The following is a 21761-nucleotide window of genomic DNA, read 5'->3' on the forward strand; positions in this document are numbered from 1 at the left end:
AATGAGGAAGGACCTCTCACAGGTTGGAGATGCCTCTGCAGTTTTTGAGGGTGTGAGACACTTCCTAGGAACACTCCTGCCCTATTCGGATTTGGTTTACCCTTGGGATTCAGGAGGTTGGTGGTTACAGCTCATGTGTGCTGCCACACCCTCACCTCTTTCCTGAACAAACATGACAAAAGCCAGATTTCAAATCTCCCTCACACTCCAGTCTAAGTCAAATGTCCTGCCTCTAAATTAGTTTCCACTGAGCACAGCCTTCCTGATTCCTTGGTGGAAACCAAACCAAACGGAAACAACTCTTAGTAAAGTATACCCTCCTGGCCTAGGTCCGCTCACTGGTGGAGTAAGGTATTTCTGATTCTGCTCCTGGGGAATGAAACTACCCTTTCCGTAAACCCAGAAGAGAACAAATACTCCGTCAAATTAATAATGCCTAAAAGATCAAAGGTATCCGTTTCCTTCATACATCCAGATTATTATCAGTGGTGCAATTAGATTCTATGTTGTGCTGCGATGTGCGCCTCCATAGCGTGAAAAGCTTTCTCTTGAGACACTCTTGGGGATGAGCCACTGCTTTGTAATTAGGTGAGTATGCAGGCCTCGCCCCTGATGGGAAAGGATCCATAGACAGGCCCTATTCAACGTCCCCAAGAAAACAGCCAAAGATGTCTCCACTGTGCAGCTGGGGTGGGCCTGGCACCCTTCTCCAAGGACAGTCAGCCATAAAGCGGCAGCCTTCCTGGGCAGGGAGCAGGGCAGACCTCCCTGATGTGGCCCTCTGTGCCTCAAGCTGTTGAATTCCAGTTCTCCCCGCATGAAGCACCCCTGGGGCGGCCCCAGGACGCACTCCTGTTTTGCATGTGTTTCTGATTTTGCCTGCAACCTTCACATCCTCATTTTAATCCAGGCTCTTAAGGCCTTTTAGGTCCATGGTGGGTCTACAGGTGGTAACTGGGGTGAAAGAGCTAAAAGGGGCTTGGAGTAGTCCACGTTCCTCAGTGGGCAGTACCATTGTATTCAGGTTCAGGTGGATCTCACCTTAGGGTGGCTCAGATGCCTTCCACACAGGAACAAACCAAGAAAAGAGGCGGAGGGAGCCAGTTCCCAGCCCTGCCTCTATAAGCCAGACTGCGAGGTTTGGAGGCCCAGCTCTCCTACTTGCTGGCTGTGTGACCTTGGACAAGTTATACAGCCTATCTGACCTTCAGTTTTCTCGTGGGTGGAGTGGAAATGTGCTACTTCCTACCTCCCATTGATACATGTGAATCTTTGATAATGGCATTCAGAACCCAGTCACTGAAAGGAAAAAAAAAGTCCCCAAAGGAAGCCACCACTTTGAATGCCACACAATGGTTACCAGCTTCACTAATGATTCACAGGAAAGAAGGCCTACTCCCCACTTGGGCCCACTGCCCCCCACCTGGAGGGCCATTAAGATATCATAGGCTTATTATGGAGCTTTAATTCATCACCACTTTAGGGGAATGCAGCTGCTTGGGATCCCTGCTTATCATGTAACCACTTCAAGAAGAATGTTCTCTAGATCCTAGGGAAGGGCTCTCAGCCATGGGTAAGTGGCAGGGAGTGTCACTCCCCCTAGCTCCCTGCCAGCTGCTCAGATTCCTGATTTGAGGGTGCAAAGGGGTCTCAAGGGGGTAGCTGATGACAGACAACGTCGAAAGCTGCAGTGGTGCCCCTGGGAAGCAGGAGAAGTAGGCTCCCTGTTTCCCGCCCACCCTCAGCTCTCCCCTGCCATGGCTCTGAGGGCTTTTCACAGAAATGTCTGGTGGTACCTGGTGAGGCACCATTGCAACCATCACCTAAGTGGACAAAACAAACCCGCAGTGATGGAAGTTGGGGAAGTGGCCCTCTTGGTATTGGCGAGGGGGTTACTGAGAGGGAAAAGCAGAAAGGAACTTCCTGCTTCCAATCTGCTACTGATTGCGAAAGTCATTGTCACAGAACTGTACATTTCAGCTTATGATCCTACTGTATAAAATTATACCTCTGTGAACAATCCCACTGTCCAGGACGCAGAGGTGACACAGGAGGCTCACATATCATATGGCATGCCTGACCCACTTTAGTCCAGAGACACGAAAAGTTCTGAGTCTCTGTGATGCATTACGCATCTTGATCTTCCTCCACAAGTGTGTTTATATCCACAGGTTATATTTATATCTGCAGTCACATCTATATATTTAAATCTGGAGAGATGAGGAGTGTTATATGTGCGTGACTATATATAGGGCAGATTAGTTCTTTCAAAGAACAGGAGGATCCTAACTCTATTATTTTTTTTCAAGCAGGACACACACACACACATATCTAATGAACAACCTTGCCTTTTTCTCTTCCCTGAGATGCTAAAACTGACCTTGATGATGACCTTGGGGATGGTCTGCACAGTGGACTTCTGCTTGGCCAGAACGTCTTTGGTCTCATTGATGCGAGCCGTGACGAAGAAGTGCAGGAATCCTTGTTCCAGTAGCTGGCTCATGTACTCCCTAGCTCTGACCAGCACCTCCTCTTTTTTTTTAATTTTTAATTTTTTTTATTGTTGGTAGTTCAAAACATTACATAGTTCTTAATACATCATATTTCACAGTTTGATTCAAGCGGGTTATGAACTCCCAAATTTACCCCGTATACAGATTGCTGTATCACATCAGTTACCCTTCCATTGATTGACATATTGCCTCTTTTTTGACTGACGGGAAGAAAAACAAACAGGCTGTCAGCAAGACCTGAGACAAGATCTGCTTTACTTTTCCCCTTGGTCTCTCATCCTTCCCACATTAGCACATAAGTCACCAGGAATGTAGCCAAGGTTGGGGGTAAATGGAACAAAGAGTCAATCCAGGACAAGCCCTCCTGTCTCTTGGGTGAAGAAAGAATATGTTGGAAAATTTCATATTCAGTGAAATCTTACTAGAGAAAATGTGTCAAGCTCTCCAAACATGGCTTTTTTTGTTGTTGTAAAATGGAAAGCAATAACAAAGATGTCTAAAATGGAGGATCAAGGAGTGTTTTAATTGGCTGTTTTGATTTGGGTAGGGTCAATCCAAGATAGTGGATGGGGAACAGTGAAGTCCAAAGTCCTAGTTCCAAGAACCATCCCCTTGTAGAATAAGCAACATCTCCTGCAGGGCATCGACCACCCTTGGGCAAAACTGTCAACTACCAAAACCTTGTCCTTATAGCACTTTATATTTTCTCTCCAGCTTTTTCTGTACCAATCTGATTTCATGATTTTTCTATTTAAGAGACGGAAGTTGGTGTACCCGGTTCCCACTCTAGGACTCTCTCTCCCTCCCTCCCCTACTTGTCATGTAGAAGACCAAATGCTTATTTCCTCAAGTCACTGCTGTTAGTTTTTAGAAACTGGAGACAAGCCACAAAGGGTGACACCAAGAAGATGGGGGTGGTCTTGGCTCCCCTCTGATCGTCCTCCTATGGTGAGTTCTGTCTTGTGACTCTGGCCCTCCCTCTCATTTCCCACAGCCCAGGATGCTAGACAGCAAAGGGCAGTTCTTCTGGAGGCCCAGAGCACATTGGCATCTGCTGCCACCTGGCCATAGCCAGGTGTCTGTGCCCCACATCAGCTGGCAGACCCAGCAGGTGAATGGGTGACTCATGCCTCCATCCCCACCCCCCTACAGGCCACACACTCCATAAACAGTCACAGACTGAACATATCCACTACCTTCCTGCCCAAGGTCTGGCCCAAAATGTGTTCTTTCTGAAGAAGTTGTTGAGGGAACAGTTCCCATGACTGGTGGTTTAAGTGTTGAGAGCAGCTCGTTTTAGCCCACCCAACTCCACAGAAGAAGTCCCCTAAGGAGGCTGAATGCTGCCTGTAGCCGAGGAAGCACCAGGGCCCAGGGAGGGTGCCTGCCTCACTGCTGCCCTCTCAGGGGTGGACACATCAGCCAAGGTCATCATGCCTGGTGGGACTCTCACACCTGGAGTGGACCTGTGGCAGCCAGCCCTGGCCTGAAGATCACCAAGAGTCCAGGAAAGGCCTCTGCCATAGGCAGTGTCCACCCTGTAAGTCTCTTTACAGATGTGTAGGAGCTGTGACTGCTCTAGCTTCTGATCAAAAGAGTTCTTAGTCTTGGTTCCTTATCACGACTACCTGGAGTCTTCAAAAAACCTGCCATTCCGGATCCCAACACAGACCAATGGAGTCAGAGTGTTGGAGATTGGGAGCTGGGCATCAGTCATTTCTTTTCAAGTTCTTCAGCTGACTCTGATGTGCAGCCTGCGTTGGGCAGCATGGCTCCAACCGCCAGGGGCAGCCCTGAAGGACCAGCCCCGTGGAAAGCCTTGGCTGCAAGGAAGGGAACAGCCTTCTCACCCAGGCTCTTGCCACTCCAGATGTGGCAGCCCACCAGCAGCAGCCCCATCACCGAGAGCCATTTTTCTGACTCCGTCACGCGTCTGAGTCAGAATTTGAATCAGACGTCAGGCGATGCCTGTGTAAGCCAGAAGCTCTCAGGACAGGAGGATCAGACACGAGAAGGGGTGGAGATTTGGCAGGATTAGGGCAAATTTAGGACAGTTTGGATTATAAAATGGAAAGTTCTGCATCCAAAGTACATCAAGCATGGATTCCTGGAAAACCAAAAAGATGGGCCATCTCAGACTGGGGGTTGTCAATGGCAGGCTGTATTGTCCCCTCCAGGAGACATATAGCCATGTCCAGAGACTTTTTGGGTTGTCCCAAAAAGGCTGGGGGTGGGTTGCTGTTGGCACCTGGTGGGTAGAGGTCTAAGATGCTGCTAAACATCCTACAAGGCACAGGACAGCCCCGCGAGAGAGGTATCCAGATGTCAATAGAAGCAGGGCTGAGCAATCCTGCCCTCAGCTCTGGAGATGGCTGGAATATATTAGTCCACTGGAGATGAGGACTCAACAACTGGCTGGGTTGGCTTGGTTCAGGAGAGTGCTATTCTATTCAGAGCCTATTCTTTGAAGTTAGGCTCTTACCTTGACTTTGATCCCTGAATCCTGCTTCTCGAATGACCCACTCATGCAGTCATCACTGCACATGAGTCTGAACCCCACGTCCTCCTGCCTTCCAGTGAGTAAGACTCCAGCCCTCTCTCCATTAAGTATGACCCAGAATGAGCTTATGACCTGTTCATCATCCCCAGGTCTGGATGCACAGAGTGGAAAAGCGTCAGGTCTAAGAGGACACTGTGCTTTGCCTACAGCTGCCTCAGTAAGTGTGATAAAAAATGAACTCCCCCCTGCATATTTCTACAGGGGCTGTGTTTGACCACAAGGTTTCTTAGGCTAGTGGGACACGCTCTTGCTACCCTTATAATCTCGGCTTCAGGACTCCTTTCTTCTCAGAGGGAGCACATTCCCTGAATCACACAGCACTAAAGAAATCATGCTGTGTTTCGGAGCCCAAGAGAACAGTGCTCCTGAAATAGTCTGTTATGTAAGCGCTGTGTTTTGCCACTGCACAAGAAATTGTTCTAGATAAAGTTTGTTAAACGTGGCAAGAGAAGGAGGAATAGATTTTCACTCTGTGAGCTGCAGAGCTGGGATGAGGCCAATATCATTTACAGTGTCTGGGGAAAACCAAGGGAGACACAGACTGGAGCAGCCTCCACTCTTTTCCAAAAAGCAAAGAAAACTAAATATAGCCAAGTGGAAATGATAACACCTTTGAAGGTACTGGGAGGTTTAAGTTATTCAGATCTCCTAAGCTGATTCTGGCCCACACACACCCTTTAATCATCAGGCTGGACAGTATGTCTCCCATCCCACTTGGAAAACTTTCTTTGCAACAGAGGCACCTCAGAGTGCTTGAGTGAGGTCTACAAGGACATGGCTTTTTGCCGTGGATGGCAGTTTATTTCAGATGGCAATATGCAGTTTATTGCAGGTAATTTCGTGCCACCTATCTGTGAAGTAAAAGAAGAGTTGCCGACTCCCTTCTGCTTATTGAAGATCAGCCCTGGGATGGGCTGAGTGGGCGTGGCTATGTCAATATTGACTCAGGCTTAGGTTTGGTGAGCTGTCTCTACATCTGTGACTCAGAGGGATCATTTTTATTATTATAAAAATAATTATTGTGCCTTCTAGTCCATAACTCAAGTAAGCTCATTCTTTAATTGGAGAACCACGAAGGGCATTGACAGACAGAACCCTTGTGAAGGGGAAAAAGGCAGCTGTTTGTTTTCCTGTCCAGGGATATGTGCTGGACTATAGGGAATAGGGACATCAGCAAAGGAACTGGCCAAGTTTGCAGCCTTGGGCTCCCATTATTGCTTGATGGGACCTGGACTCTGTCACCTCCTTTGCCTCTGGCTGCTCTTTGGGGTCTTGAACACATCAACTCATCCTCCCAGCTCAGTTTCCCACAATGTTGGAAGTTCATCTTTACTGAGATCCCACCAAGGTATTGCCACATGCAGTTTCCTCCACAATCTCCTTGTCTCACACCACATGGCCAATGCATGGGCCAATCAGGTGACCTCTACCTTCAGGACATGCCCAGATCTGACTAGTTCTCACTACTCTGTTACTGTAGCCCCATCTCTCAGGTGAAAAATTGCAACAGCATCCTAACTGGTCTCTAGGCCTGGGCCCTGCTCCCCATGTAGTCTCTCAACACAACGAGCTTTTAAAACCTGTCAGAAACCCTCCACTGGCTCCTCAGCTCACTGGAAACAGAGTTCTTATAAAGAGTTCTTATATGTCCTGTATCCACCATTTTTTTACTCCTGATTTAATCTATTTTCCATTGCTCTAACAAAATACTTGAGCTTGGGTACTTTATAAAGAAAAGAGTTTATTTGGCTCACAATTCCAATGACTAGAGGATCCAAGTGGTGTGGTGTTGGCATGCTAGCTATGTCATACCATGGTGGATAAACAAAAAGAGAACTGGCTGTGTGCAGAAGAGGCCAAGTTTGTGGAGTGGACTCCCGTTCTAAACAATTACAAGGACTGGTCTCCTCCTCAGTCTATTTATCTAGATATCCAGATATAGATATATGGATATTTAAATACAGATATAGACATAGGTACTGGGGATTGAACCCAGAGGTACATAGGTACTGGGGATTGAACCCAGAGTCACATCCCCAGCACTGCCCCCCTCCTTTAGTTTTGAGACTCAGTGTCACTAACTTGCTTAGGGTCTTGCTCAGTTGCTGAGGCTGGCCTCGAAACTGCAATCCTTTTGCCTTGGTCTCTAATGTCACTGGAATTACAGGGGTGGGCCACTTTATTATTATTATTATCATCATCATAATAATAAAAGTCTTAAATCTTCTAGTTTTCAAAGAAAATACCCTGGTGCTTCTTAACCGTTAGCCACATTACCGAGTCTAGGCCTATTCACTTCCTTCATGTTCTTGGAGGTTTCTTGGAATTAGAATCTTTAGAGATACTTCCGCATTTTTCTGAGAGATACGGTGGGCTGGGAGAGTCATCAGATCTAGAAACTTTGAGAACAATTAAGACATGTGTTTCAGCCGGGGGGTGCACATCAATCTTGCTCGCCTCTGCTTTATAAAACTTGTGTGCATACCTTTTATTCCCTTTTTTCATTTTTCCTTCAATGCCACGTGTCAGGTCAACTGAAATCTGGAGTCCTTCCCAGTCTCCCCCAACTTCACGTGCTCTGCCCAGAGACCAGTTCCTTTTGGGCTGAGTCATTTTGCCAGTTGTGTGGCCACTGATACCAGCAACCCCAGGAAAAATGAGAGCAGCCATAACTGTAATCCCGGATGCAAGCTAAAGCATGTTGATCTCACTCTGCTTAAAATATTCTAAATATTTATAGTGATAAAAATGTGTGTGCAAGGGAGGCTGCAAAGGCTGAGTAGGAAGCCCCATGAGAGACAGCAGAGAGCCGGAAGCCCTGCACGGCTCCTGGATGGCACGTTCTGCCTCCAGCGTCCTCTCTGGATGGGGTCTCTCCCTAGACGTCTCGCTAATCAATTTTAAGAAACAGCCTCTATGCAGAGTTTATCTCTTTCTACCTTCTTGGTAAGTAAAGCAAAACACACCAAAAGTCTTTCCTATCTCAGGAGAGAGATACCAATAAGTGGCCTATTTTCAGAGATGGGTCATTTGGACACATTTCCCAGTTTCTTGTACAGTGCAATCCCCTTGAAATGGGATCTTAGTATAATGCAAATTCTGATTCAGGAGTCCTGGGTGGGTCCTGAGATTCTGCATGGCTAAGGGGCTCCTGGGCATACTGACACGGCTGGTCTGCTGGTGTGGGGACCACACTTTGGGTAGCCAGAAGTGAGGTGACTTTTAATTCTCATGACTCACGGGGTTCTTGGCTTTGAACATTTCAGTGTTCACTTCTATGTGTGAAATAGAAAAGATGAAAACTGAGGATTTTTAGGATAGGAGAATTCTGCCTGTGTGATTCACGTTCCTGAGCTCTGGGGAGAACTTGAATTTGACAGACAGCTCTGAGTGGGCATTGTCAGTCATTGGGACAGAGAGCCAGATACCAGGTTCTGAGAGAAGCACACCCTGGTTTGCTTACAAGATAAGGGCTCCAGTGCCACGTCGAATGTCTCCTTCTTGAATTCCCTCTTGGAGACCCCAGTGTAGAAGGTGATGTTGTCCGAGAGATAGGCAGAGATGCTGTAACGGTTGGAGCTGTTGTTCGGGAAGGTGATGGTGATCTTGAAGTCCTTTCCCAGCACAGCATTTTCCACCTCAAAGTCCATGTCCACGTCTGATCTCGATTTGACCACGCCCTCTGTGTTGAGGGCCTTCTTAGCTCCATACATGAGCACTGTCTCGAGGGCCAGCTGCCCTTCCTCTTGACCTAGAAAAGACCCAGAGATAATGATGGGGGGAAAAATACAATCCACCAAAAAGAAGGTTATCTGCATAAACACACCACACTGCCCTGGTTGGCTGCCTGGGAAGGTCCACCACTTCCTTGGTGATTATTTTTGTTATAAATACTGCAAAATGAGGTTCTTGGAGAGGCGGTGACCTGCCCGGGCTGCTGGTTGAGTAGGTGGCCATGCCAAGGTCTGTCTGGAAAGAAGGTTACTAAACGTGTTGTTCTTTAGGTTGTTTCTCCAGGGCCACTAGTGCAGGGTGCAGCAGGTAAAATTTAAAAAATCAAACTTGTCTCAAATTATGGTGTCAATTTCTTTCCTGCCCTGAGTCGTAACCATAGAGCTGGAACCTGGAGTCCACTAAGCAAGAATTTTGGAAATAGTTGTCTCTTTCTGTCCCGCCTCCTGCAATATAAGCTTTCTCTGGCTCCTGGATGTTCCTTCTCCCAAATACAAGCCCCTCTTCCTTCTCTTCCCAATCTGGCCTTTTTCAATTGTTCCTTTCTGTGTTGACTCTGGAGGGCTGCTGCCCCACCCTTCTCTACCTTCCAAGGTGGTCAGTTGGCTGTTGGCAGAGTGCAGAAAGTTTTCCCAAATCATGGCCACCCCAGGACATAGGGATCTGGCAAGATGCTAACTAGTCTTCCCTGTTTCTGGGTTAGATCCTGTGGAATATCCCTGAGTCGTCTAGAGATAGCTAAAGTTTCACAGCCTTCTGAGGCCTATCAGAGGCTCTGAGATTGCCAAAGCCAATGTCTCGGCTTGGCACCAGAATCACGAGCCACCACACAGCTTCGTAGGTTCAAACAGCAAATCTTTATTCCCGCTCTCACACCGCCTCCATACAGGTCCAGGGGAAATCGCATTCTGCTGTCTTCCCGCACAATTCACCTACTCCACGAGGCTATCTCCAAATCCCATTTCAATCTCATGAGAACTCAACGGGAACAAGCAGCAGGAACACCCTAATCCCAGCGATAATCTTCAACCTCTAACTTCCCTAAAACCCATTATCTTAAACTGGCAACGCCTTAAACTCAAGGAGCCGGTTACTTCCTCAAACCTGATCAGCTCTAAACCCGGATCCGCCTTGGTCCTTGAGCAAGGTCACCTTATTAAAGCATGCATGCAATGTCCCATCAAATGTCCTCTAAGCAGCATGGGGTACGCTTGGCAAGGAAATTTCGATGCGTCATTCCTACTTGGTAATGGCCCTCAGCATGAGATAAAAAGTCCTAGAGAAGTCCTGTCTCACCCCCCTTGCTGAGAAGCAGTAATGCCACTGCTCGAATCCCCATGCACACCCAATGTTTACAGCAGCACCATGCACAATAGCCAAACTGGAATCAGCCTAGGTGTCCAACAGATGAATGGATACAGAAAGTGTGGTAGATACACACACAGTGGAGTTTTACTCAGCCATAAAGAAAAATGAAATTGTGTCATTTGCAGAAAAATGGATGAACCTAGAGACCACTATGTTAAGTGAAATAAGCCAAATTCAGAAGGACAAATTAGAGAGGAAACAGGAAAAGAAAGGGTGAGGAGATCACATAAACAACAAAGGGAGATCGGTAGAGAAAAGGGACCAGGAGGGAGGAGGAGGGGAGGGAAAGAAGAAATAATGGGGAATGATATTGGCCAAATCATAATGCTATATTGTGTGCATGTCCAAATATGTAACATCAAACCCCACCACTGTGTACAACTATAATGCACCAATTAAAAAATGAAAAAAATTAAGAAAAACACTCCAGAAAGGAGACCTGTTCAATTTTCCTGAACACAAATATCTCAGATACTCTTGATCCTGAGCTGTGTTTAAAGGGCTGTCCATTGTTTTGTGGGAATGCACCAAAGTTCTTGTGCAGTTTGAGATGCGGATGCTGTTTTGAGGAACTGTCTTGCAGAGTTATTGAAGTGATTGTGTTGGAGATGAGGGCAGGGGGAGATGCAGAAAGGGTTTTCTTTGGAAGAGGAAAATTCCTGTTAGCCTGACTCCAGGCTAACTGTCCCTACAGAGTTTTACATGAAATATTTGGCTTCAGAAATGAGCTTGGTGCTTCTGATATCCTCGAGCATCATGGAGGACAGAGATGAAGAGATGAAGGCAAATTCCTGGACTTGTAAAAACCAGTCACCACAATGGCTAGTAGAAAAAAAAAAGACACTTTAAATAAAGAATGCTGGTTTTTATAATTATGTTAAGATATTATCTTCTACTTTAGTGAATAATTGAATGCAGTGATGGTGAAGAAGCCAATTAATCATGACTCCTAATAAGTGCTAATTATGTGTCGGGTGTTGGGATAGATGCCTTGCACCACCTCATCCAACAACTCCACCAGCGAGGCACTGTGATGTCATCCATTGCCACATCTGCAAAATCAGGACAGCTTCATCGTGGAGTGGTTAGGTGGATCACAGGGAGTAGATGCATAATGAATGGAAGACCCTCTGGAAGGACAGAGGAAATGCCAGCAGGTGTTGTGTGCAAACGTGGATGTGTGTGTCTATGTGTGAACAATTTCCCCGATTGTCAAGACTGCAAGAATGTGCCAGAAACAGTTGGTCTAGGACAAGCACTGGCTACAGCACATGTTGATGGATCAATAGGAGGAAGATAATGAAGGGAAACAGGCAGTGGAGCCAGGGCAGCAGAAAGTGCTGTGAGATAATTTAGCGGACATCCTCTGGCAGATGGGTCCGTGAGCGAGAGGGCAGTAATGATCAGCACTATGGATGGGGGCCAAATATGCATTTAGGTAAAAGGCAGGAGGCAAATTCCAGCAGCGGGAAGGAGAGGAGAGAGGTGCTGCCTTTGGGTACAGAAGCTGAGCTGGCTGTGGGAGGAGAAGGTGAGGAGAAAAAGCTTGTGTGGAGCTGGGAGCAACCAGAGAGATGTCCTGGCTGGTGGACCCTTGGGCCTCCTTCTGGGGAAGCATCTGCCCTGAGAGCAGGGCACTGCCAGGCAGAGGCCGACTGGGCTATTACAGGAAGGATGGGCCCAGCAGGAGAGAATTTTGAGGTTTCCCAGAGCCTGACAGAGTAATTCCTGTTTCTCGGCAGTTATCCTCTGTGCTCTGGTATCTTAAAAAATTCAGGGCCACGGGCAATCCTGTAGTGATACGAGAGGTGATTTAAAGAGAGATTGTATTTTCTGAGATTCCTCTGTAGCCTTCAGGAGCAAGGTCAAAATATCTCCCTGTTAATGAGGAAGTAATCCCATCTTTTTATGTTGGATGAAGCCTCTTCTCATGTCCTGATCTTAGCTCCAATGTCAGCTGCTTGAGCCCCTCCCTGCTCTGTGCAATGTGTGCCCAAACCCTAGTCCTCTCATCTCTCTCTAAAACACATGTATTTTTTCCTTTTCCTCATCAGAGCACTTGCCTCTGCATGACATCACCTCCCCTGCTGAGTCCTAGCTCCAGGGACAGGGTCTGTCTTATGTGCCTCTGAGTCCTAGGGACCTGGGGCCTCCTGGCTGAAGGATCTGGGTTTGCAGACACAAGCTGCTTTCAGCCAGAGATTTAAACTGGACTATTTAAAATTATTATGAAGGCTTCCATCTTCATGATAAGTTTAAATAGTCCAGTTTAAATCATTTTACATGCAATTAATCCCATCTGTAAAGTGCTGTTTTGGTGACCATTCAGGTGGTCATTTGGTGCTGTGATAACCTCCATGATGTCTCAGGCAAAGTGCGAGGCATGATGGAAACACAGCCCTCATGGGCACCAAAGGGACAAGTGGAGAACAATCGCAGTGTAGACACGCACATCCCAGATGCTGGGGCAGATGTTGGTGGAGTGTCTGGGGATATGAAGGAGACCCTCGACCTGCCTGGGGGCAGGGAGCATTTTGGGAGAGGGGGGTTTTTCAACACAGTAAGCAGAGGCATAGGGGTGAGCAGGAGCTTGGGTTGCTGGAGGAACTGGCAGCAGTGTGCCTGGTGCTGTGTCTGATGTCTGTGGGGCATTGCCAAGAGGTGTAGTGAGGGGGGAGTGTCAAAGAATCAACCAAAAAGAGACCTTGTGATTGCAAAGCTCTGAGTGCAACGGGAAGACAACGAGGGCTTTTGAGCAGTGCTATAACAGGCTCTGGCTAAAATGTCAGGTAATATCCTTGAGCAGCAAGGCAGGGGTTAGACTGAGGGAAGGAGAGGATGAGGTGGGGAAGTTAGAGTTGTTATTTTTCTTGGAAGAAATTATAATCACCCAAACATGGGAAAAAGAGCTTCCAGGATATGCTGGGAGCAGAAATCAGAGTGCAAATGGGAAAAGAAGGAAATGGGAAAAGAAGGAAAGGAAAAGAAAGAAAGGATTTACATTCAGGCAGCTCTTTCAAGATGAAAACACATTGCAAAGACACAACGAGGCACGTTTGGTGTGGAATACACTTGAAAAGGATTTTGTGATTTTTTTTTTTTTGGTACCAGGGATTGAACCCAGGGCCACTTAACCACTGAGCCACATCCCCAGCTATTTTTTAATATTTAGAGACAGGGTCTCACTAAGTTTCTTAGGGCGTCACTAAATTGCTGAGGCTGGCTTTGAATTTGCAATCCTCCTGCCTCAGCCTCCCAAGCCACTGGGATTACAGGTGTGCGCCATCATGCCCTGCTAAATTTTTTGTTTGTTTGTTTAACGTAGGAAATACTGCAATGCTAATTGAAAGAGCAGGGGAGATGAAAATATGTGACAGAGGGGTCATAATTAATGTATTAAAGAAGGACTGGGGTTGAGACACGATTATAAAAGAAGACAGATCACTACAGTGTAAGCTTTCCGAATTCTGGTTTTTCAATGCTTTATAGTTGCTGAATCTTATATTTTGAAAAAAAACAACAAAGTCATAAAATTGATATTAAGCTTTCATTTGTCAAAGTGGAAAAAATGATCTTCTTGCAATTTAATTAATTAAAATGATTGATCCCCAAGTCTGGTCAGAAGTTCTTTTCTATGTTTTTACTCAACTCCATGCTTCAGTATCCACACTCAGTGCTTATGGATGCAGAGAAATTATATGAGGGATTCACTATGAAGATCAGAGTGGCGCGCACACAGCCAGCCCTTTACTGTCTGCCCGTGGTAGACATCAACAATCCATCACCCTCCTCACCGTTCAGAGGGATTCTCAGCATCCTTCTCCAAATAGCACTCCACGCCATCCTTTCTAAAATTAGAGTTTGAAATGTAGATGCCAGCCTTCATTAAGAGAATAATTATTCACCTGGAATCAAACTCCAGCTCAGAAGCAGCATGGGGGGAGGTGGTCTCTTACAACTATGTATGTGGATGTAGGAGGTCTTCCAGTTGGATCAGAACACACACTGACCTCGCCCTGATCCTGGTTTTCTTGCCCAATTCTAGAAGCCAGGACTTCAGAAGTCTTCCCTACAAACATTTGGTGCATTTTATTTATTTTAGTCTTTGTCTAACCAATCCCCCAAATTCTCTTTCATGGAATACTTTTGATCTTTCCTCTCCTGGCATCGGATGCTGTCCCCTTCCTGATTTGGGCTTCACTGTCACCTGTCACCGATGAGCCTGACAGTTAATGGCAGTTGCGTTCTGCTGCCTGTTTTGGAGAAGACATCTAGTTTTGTGGCTTGCTGACTGCTCTGAGCTCAGGAGCTCACCTTTCATTCTTCCAGAATAAGAAAGTCCACACTGTTTTCTCTGTCTTCCTGACTTTTCCTGGAGAACTTGCACCCCAGTGCTCCCTGCCATTTCCAATCTATTCTTCAGCATCACTGCTCTGTGCCCAGTGCGCTGGCACACAGGAGGTGCTGATTCAGTGTGATTAAACAGGTGGATAAACCACAGCACCCCTTCTGGGGGTCAGTCAAGCCCCAAGATGGGAATAAGTGAATTGCTCCTTCAAATCTACTTGGAAAACGATGACAGCCCCTGTAAGTACAGCAGAAGTAATATGTATGCTGAGGACCACAAGGCCCTCCCTGAACCGAGTCTGGGTTGGGGACAGCATCTGTCTGCCCTGTGCCGAGCAATTCTCAACCAGCCTGGCCAGTGCTTGATTCTGTTTTTTTTCTGCAGCTGGAGAGGAAGGCAGGTCCCTGCAAGCCCCCACCCCAGACAGTACTTGCAATGTAGCAGATGGTTAAGTGCAAGCTGTTGAACAGATAAATGCAGGAACATCTAATGAGAGAACATTGCAGCTAGTTTCTTTCACATTTTCTACGGAATTTCTTTTTTTTTTTTCCTTTCTAAATCTTTTTGTTTGTAATTCTATAATAAGAGGGCATTGCTTGTTTGTTTTCTTTTATTGTGCTTTTTTTAAACGTTTCTTTCAGGGAAAAGGAAAGAGAACCCTTTTTATCTATGTCATGCCATGGATGATAATAACCAAATGAAGGAGAGAAGCAACCTTTTCAGAAATGCAGTAAAAATTCACTAGTTCAAATGACAAAATTTCTGAATTTCCAACATGAGGCACCCTCATTTTTAATTCAGCAAGCTTTTTCTTTATAGTGCAAATTGCTTTTGTAAATAAGAGCAAGGAGACTGTCTAAAATATTTTAAACAATTCCTGCACTCTTTAGCACTTCAGGAATACCAATAAATATTTAGGTATATGCTAATTACTTATCATTTTTATCCATTCACCAAAATAAATGCCGAACTCTAGAATATCTGGAGGTGAATCATTTGCAAAATATATTCCACGTTTCCCATTAAGACACCCAACATCCTCACCTCCTGTCCCTGATTGACCTTGGGAAGCTTTGTCTTTGGTCACTGGGCGTCTGAACATGATGCATTGTTAAGGCCTGCAGGACCCCAAACATAGTGGACTATGTTCCTATTGCCTGGAAGCTCTGTCCAGCTTTCTTTAGCTGAGGTCTGTGACCTCTCTTCCTGAGCTTCACTTTCTGCATCCTTTGGTTGGATCAAGTAGCCATCTTCTTTGTTCTCTGAATAATAATCCTATCTCTTGCCTGGGGACAGAAACTATGTCCTGCTCTCTGCTAGAAGGCCTCACACCAAACCAATTGTGGAGACACTCAGTATTTATTGAGATGAAATTGAACTCAATAGTGTCATTTGGAGTATTCTGTACAATAAAAGTTAACAAAAAAAACCCCACTATAACATTATTTTATAATTGAAACTGGCCTTCAACGTAATTGACCTGAATTAGTGAGACATTACTAACCTATTAATATTACATTACCTCCATCATGGGGTTTCTATGACAATTCAGTGGAACAATGTATTAAAAATAATTTGTAAAGTACTAAACAAATGTGAAGCAGTTATTTAAATTTCTATTATTGGACTAAAGATAAGATTATATTAGTTATACCATGTGTTCTAAAAGGATTATTTAAAATGAAAGTCCTTGTCAACAAGAACATATTCTATATTCTGTTTAAATACATACAACTTTGAACCAACTCATTTCACAAGCCAAGGGAAAGAGAATTCTGCCCAAAGCAAGCAACCAAATAAAACTACAATGGAGAACTGAAGCTGTGATGTGTCTTTCACTCATGAGAATTTTGACTACCAAATGCTTCAAATGCCAGTGTGTTTTCTAAAACACATTTCAGGGTGACAGTGACTGTATGCTGTATGAACTGGAGCAAAACTTTAAAAAAATAATTCAATTGAGGTAAATTACCTTCTTGGAATTTGTAAGTATCAGTAATATCATGTATGCCGTCTCCTTCAAGTTTTGGGTTACAATTAGTTTTCCAATGTGGGTGGTATCCAAGGTTTCTACCATGTGAGTGCCGTCTTTTTTAGCTGTGATGTAAATAAGATCACTGTTGACCTGGAAACAGGAGAGGAGAACATTCGTCATCATCACAGGACCTTGTTGCCAATCAAAGCGCTACTCACAATTCACAATAGCTGAAATATGGAATCAACCTAGGTGCCCATGAGTAGATGAATGGATAAAGAAAATGTAGTGTATAGACAATGACATAGTATTCAGACATTGCAACAATCAAAAACCTATCATTTGCAGCAACACAGATGGGACTGGAGGTCATTATTTTAGTTGAAATAAACCAGACGCAGAAAGACAAATCCTACATGTTATCCTTTGTGGAAACTAAAAAGTCAATCTTGTGGAAGAAAGGAATGAAAGAGTGGTTACTAAAGATTGGGAAAGAATGGAAAGTATTTCAATACAGAACACCAAAATAAAAGAGATGAGGAATTTGTTCTCTCTGTCCATCTGTCTATCACAGTCTGGTAATTATTGATTAAAACAATTTAGAATATATTTTAAGATGACTAGAAGAGTAAAACATTCTCAACACAAAAATAATTAATGGTTGAAGAGATGGAAATTATGACCCTGATTTATTACACGTTGTATACATGTATCAAATTACCACATGTATACATAAAGATGTACAAATATTATGTCTGTATTTTTTAAAGGCAAAATCAAAAGGTTCTTGTCACCAAAATCTTTAACTTTCCATGGGGGTGGACATCTAGAGATCCCTAGAGTTGCATCATCCCTTTCTTCAACAGCACTGGATTTCTAGGACCACGCTCATTGTAAGATCATTTTGAAGTAAGAATATGCATCTGAGTACTCATGAGTAATTTAAATGAAGGCTATCTGGGGCTGGGGCTATCAGCAGCAACCATCTCCTTTTCCCATTTTCATACTGGTAAATGCAGCCACTTTTGAGACAGCCAGAAGGATTTTATGTCCATTTCTCACCTTCTTGCACCTCTTTTAAGCTGGTAGAGGGTGTGACCTCCTTCTAGGACAAGAGGTCTGCCAGGTGTCTTCCCAGAAAGAATTCCTGCTTTGCAAAAGGAGGGAGAGGTACGTGGGAGAGTCTGTCTTTCTCTTCCTGCTTTCAGATATTTCCATGCAAAGTGATGTTTGAAGCTGCCACAACCACCTCAGGACAGTAAAGAGAAACACCACTGCCAATCAGAAGCTTGCAGAATAGAACGAGGAGAGGGTCTGCGGGATTGGTGATGCCATTCAGTGGCTAAACCACCCTTGGAACTGCCTGATGCAGGGTCTCTTAAATGAGAAAAGCAAATCTCCAACTGTGTGGGCCATATTAATTTTGTAACTTGCAGCCAAAAGTATTTTAGTAGAAGGATAAGACTAGATCATCCAAGAGAAGTTCAAGGAATTTTTTTGGTGGTTCAGCAAGCAAAATGTGCTACTTGGAAATAGTATCGTGGGACCATAATACATGATCCCCAAACTCCTCCAAGGTTCTAAATCTGTGCTTGAAAATTGATTCTCCCAGAGACTGTTATTGCATTTTTTATAATACTTTTCTTGGGTGTTTCCTTGATTAGCATAGTAGCAGGTAGGAAAATGAAAATACATATTCATGATGTATTTTCTATATATTTTCCAAGTCCCTTTCTCAGCCTCATTTCCCTTCTCTTTAAGTAGGGTAATAATAGTTCCTTCTTGATGGCCAGCAGTATTAACTGAAATAAATGCATGCAAACTATTTATCATGGTGCCTGACATAGAGCTCACACTCAGCACATGTTATTGATAAGTATGCATTATTTAATAGTATTCTCAGATGTTGTTCAAAGTGCCAGAATTCTCATAATGAACAGAATAGATTTGGTCCCTCCAAATAAGGCTTACACAGTAGTAAGGGAGATTTCATGCATGAAGATCCCCTGGATAACTTTAAAAAAAAAATAGGAAATGTGTTGTTAAGGTCTTGGGTGGAACTCTAAGTCTATTATATTTTTAAAAGATGTATTGGTCAATTTTAATGAAATCCTGCATTTCAGTATAATAAGTACCTTAGGAAGATAAGATACTTGGGAGTACCTGGGATGGTGGCAGAGAAAGGGGATTGGCTAGAAAGTAGCAACCAAGTTGAAACATGTAGGATGCTTAGGAGTTTGACTAGTAAAGAATGGAGGGAAGGATGACTGAGATAGTCAGAGGGATTGGCAGGTGCAGTACCTGGGAGGAAGGTCTTGAGAGAGACACTGGGTTAGCTACCAGACGCTCTGATCCTGAGTGCATTCATTTGAGAAGGTCATATTAACCGCTATGAACTTCAGTTCCTGCTTCTATAACACGAAAATTAACTACACTTGTTCTACCAACCTTATAGAAGCTCTGAGGCCAGACTGAGATCAGATCTATGTGAATATGACTTGAAAAATCTCAAAATTGAGTAAAAATGGAATGGCCATTATTAGGTACCGGGGAAACAAGATGTTGTATTCCTAACTTTTAAAATTGAGGTTACAGAGATCAAATTTTCTCCATGTTCCCACAAAATGTTGTGAATTTTCATGAAGTCTGGTCTCTATTAGGGAAGGAGGTAGCTAACATTTCCTGAATATCCACAATGTTTCAAGGATATCTTGAAACACAACAATTCTGTGAGGTCTACATCATTATCCGTACTTTAGACGTGAGATTGCCAAAACTCAGAAGGCTCAGGAAAAGTGATTGTGGCTTAGAGTGAGTGGAGAAGTATTAAGTCCTCAGCCAACTCCTAGTTTGTCCTCTTGACCTTTATCCCAGGCTGGCCCGTGGTCCATCCCCTTGGGCTTCACCTGGGGCTGGCCCATGGTCGATGTACCTGGGCTTCATAGTCGACTTCCTCCTCCATATGACCCCATAGAGCCATGAATACTACCAGGCTTGGGGCTTTGGTGTTTCCACACTTGAAACTCAGATTTCTGAGTGTAATTGATGGTGACCCCAGTCCTCAGCAGAACTCAATGGTGCTAGCCACATGAAATAAAAGTCTCAAATATGCAATCAAGCATCAGGACAGGAAGGGACAGAGAACCTATCTAAGGAATATTTGTCATTTTCAGAAATAAGTTAAGGAAACTTTAAGTGAGTTGCCTGAGAACTTTGGCATTCCCTCTGGAGGGGGCCATGAATGCCCAGGGCACTCCTCCTCCACCTGCTGCTGTCGAAACAAATAGCCTTTTTAATAACAGCCCTCACAGCAGCTCATGGCTTTCTAGAGAGACAAGGTTAAATATCAAGGTGGCAAATCCTGGGCTCCCCTTGAGCAGGGGTTAAGAAGTTAATTGAGGCTAAAATCCCAGTCCAGCCCAACAACCCTGTCCCTTGTAGAGAGAAAATGGGAAACACATAGATGGGATGGATTTTGTGTGTGTGTGTGTGTGTGTGTGTGTGTGTGTGTGTGTGTGTGTGTGTATATATATATATATATTGGAGGTGGGAGGTGGAGGGAAAGTCCTCTTTCCAAGTGACATTGGCAAGATTTCTTTTCAGTTTTGGCCACTAGTTTAATGGTTCTTTATAGAAGAATCACTGAGGGGCTTTTAAGAAAGAACAACAAACAAAGAAACAAACAAAAACCAATGATAGGGTCCACCAAGACCAAATGACTCTATATAGTAGGACCATTGTTAAGCTCAAGGGTGTACTGCAAGGAATATTGCACTTGAGCTGTGTGACTTTGGTTGAGTTACTCAGTCTCTCTGAACCTAGTTTACATAATACTTTCTTCACAGCGCTGGTTGGTAGAGTTACTTATGGAAACTCTTCAGGTTTCAGGGTTATTTATTCTCCCTGTTTTAAATGGAGAAGGGTCTTAGTGATCATGTAGTTCTACCTCTTCAGATGGAAGGGGTAATGCTCATGTCAAATTGAGCATCTTGACACGAAATCTGATATTCTTTCCTGATGCAACACCCTCGCCTCTCTGTCAGACACAAGCACTTCCCATGTAGCTTCTGTCATTTCTCAGAGGCCCAGGAGCTCAGCAAAGGTGGGCTGAGGCCTCAGAAGCTCGAGAGTTCTCTCTGCAAACTTCCACCCACAGAATATAAACGCATCTGCACAGCTGGGAGAAGCTGAGACCTCTGCTGAGGGTGGACTTGCTTTTTTAGTTTCAGGACCCAGGACAGAGTTGACTTTGGTTTGTCCATTTTTTTCCCAAGTGGAGATAACCTCACTGAAATATCTGAGGAGAGCATGCTGCTTTGTCAGGAGCATTTGGAGGCAGTGGGTGCCCAGCTGGGCCAGGAGACCTTCCTGGCACAATCACCAGTTAAACATCCCTGTGCTGGCCCTGTCCTCGGCTGGGGACTGTACTGTCCCAGGCCTCCGAGTGTGCTCTCTTGTGTTTTGTACACATGCCTTTTCGCCCAGCAGAACTGCTAGCACTTCTCTTCAATGCGATTCTAGCAGCTCGTTTGCTTGATCGTATCATTCAACAATGAAAGAACAACAATTTGGTAGATACCGAATATGCTCTCAGCAGTGAGAATACAACAGATTCTACCTTCCTGATGCTTCTATTTTAGAAAGGTGAAAATAAACACCAAGGCAGGGCAGGTGGAAAAAATCAGGGCAGGTAGCAATCTTTCAAGTAGGACTGGGGAGACTGAAGACCTCTTTGAAGAGGTGACCGAAGCAGAGACCTGAATGCAGTGAGGGAACAGGACATGCAAATTTGTCCTCCACCCTCATAGGAGGAGAGGACAAACAGAGAGTGTCCCTCTCATAGGCAAAAGGAAAGTGTGGGTACAAACTCAAGAGCATGTCTGGATGCTTCCAGAAGAGAAAGAAGATCAAGAGGGCTGGAGGGAAATCAGCAAGCGGTGGGGTGTCCCGAAAGCAAAGGACTGCGTCACTCAGAAACTCTGGAAGCTTTGTAGTTAATTTAATTGTAAGGCTGCTAGGAATCTTCCCCTGGAAGATTCAGGGCAGGAGAGGGGCAACTTTGAATTTACATTTTAAAGGATAATTCTGACTGTTTTTTTTTTTTTTTGGAGAATAGATAGGAGAAGAATAAGAGCAGGGTTAGGGAGGTGAATTAGGAGGCAACTTCAGAGAGCTCAGTGCAGTGTGTAGAGATCAGAGGGTAAGGACGGTGATCAGGGAAATGGTTGGATCTGGGCTATTTTTAAAGGTATTTCCAACAAGATG

At 44.7% G+C, this 21761-nt stretch overlaps 1 pseudogene across 1 annotated transcript in view; it reads right to left on the reverse strand.

Annotated features, from left to right (window-relative positions):
* Window positions 1–2747: 2747 nt before the first annotated feature.
* LOC144374900 (coagulation factor XIII A chain-like) overlaps window positions 2748–21761 on the reverse strand; it is a 59990-nt pseudogene continuing 40976 nt past the window's right edge. The window contains exons 8-9 of the transcript XR_013434152.1: window positions 16494–16646; window positions 2748–8824 (exon numbers count right to left, since the gene is read on the reverse strand). The product of XR_013434152.1 is annotated as a coagulation factor XIII A chain-like (transcript). The remainder of the gene's footprint in view (window positions 8825–16493; window positions 16647–21761) is intronic.

The sequence above is a fragment of the Ictidomys tridecemlineatus genome, unplaced genomic scaffold (assembly GCF_052094955.1).
Source record: "Ictidomys tridecemlineatus isolate mIctTri1 unplaced genomic scaffold, mIctTri1.hap1 Scaffold_93, whole genome shotgun sequence".
NCBI lineage: Eukaryota > Metazoa > Chordata > Mammalia > Rodentia > Sciuridae > Ictidomys > Ictidomys tridecemlineatus.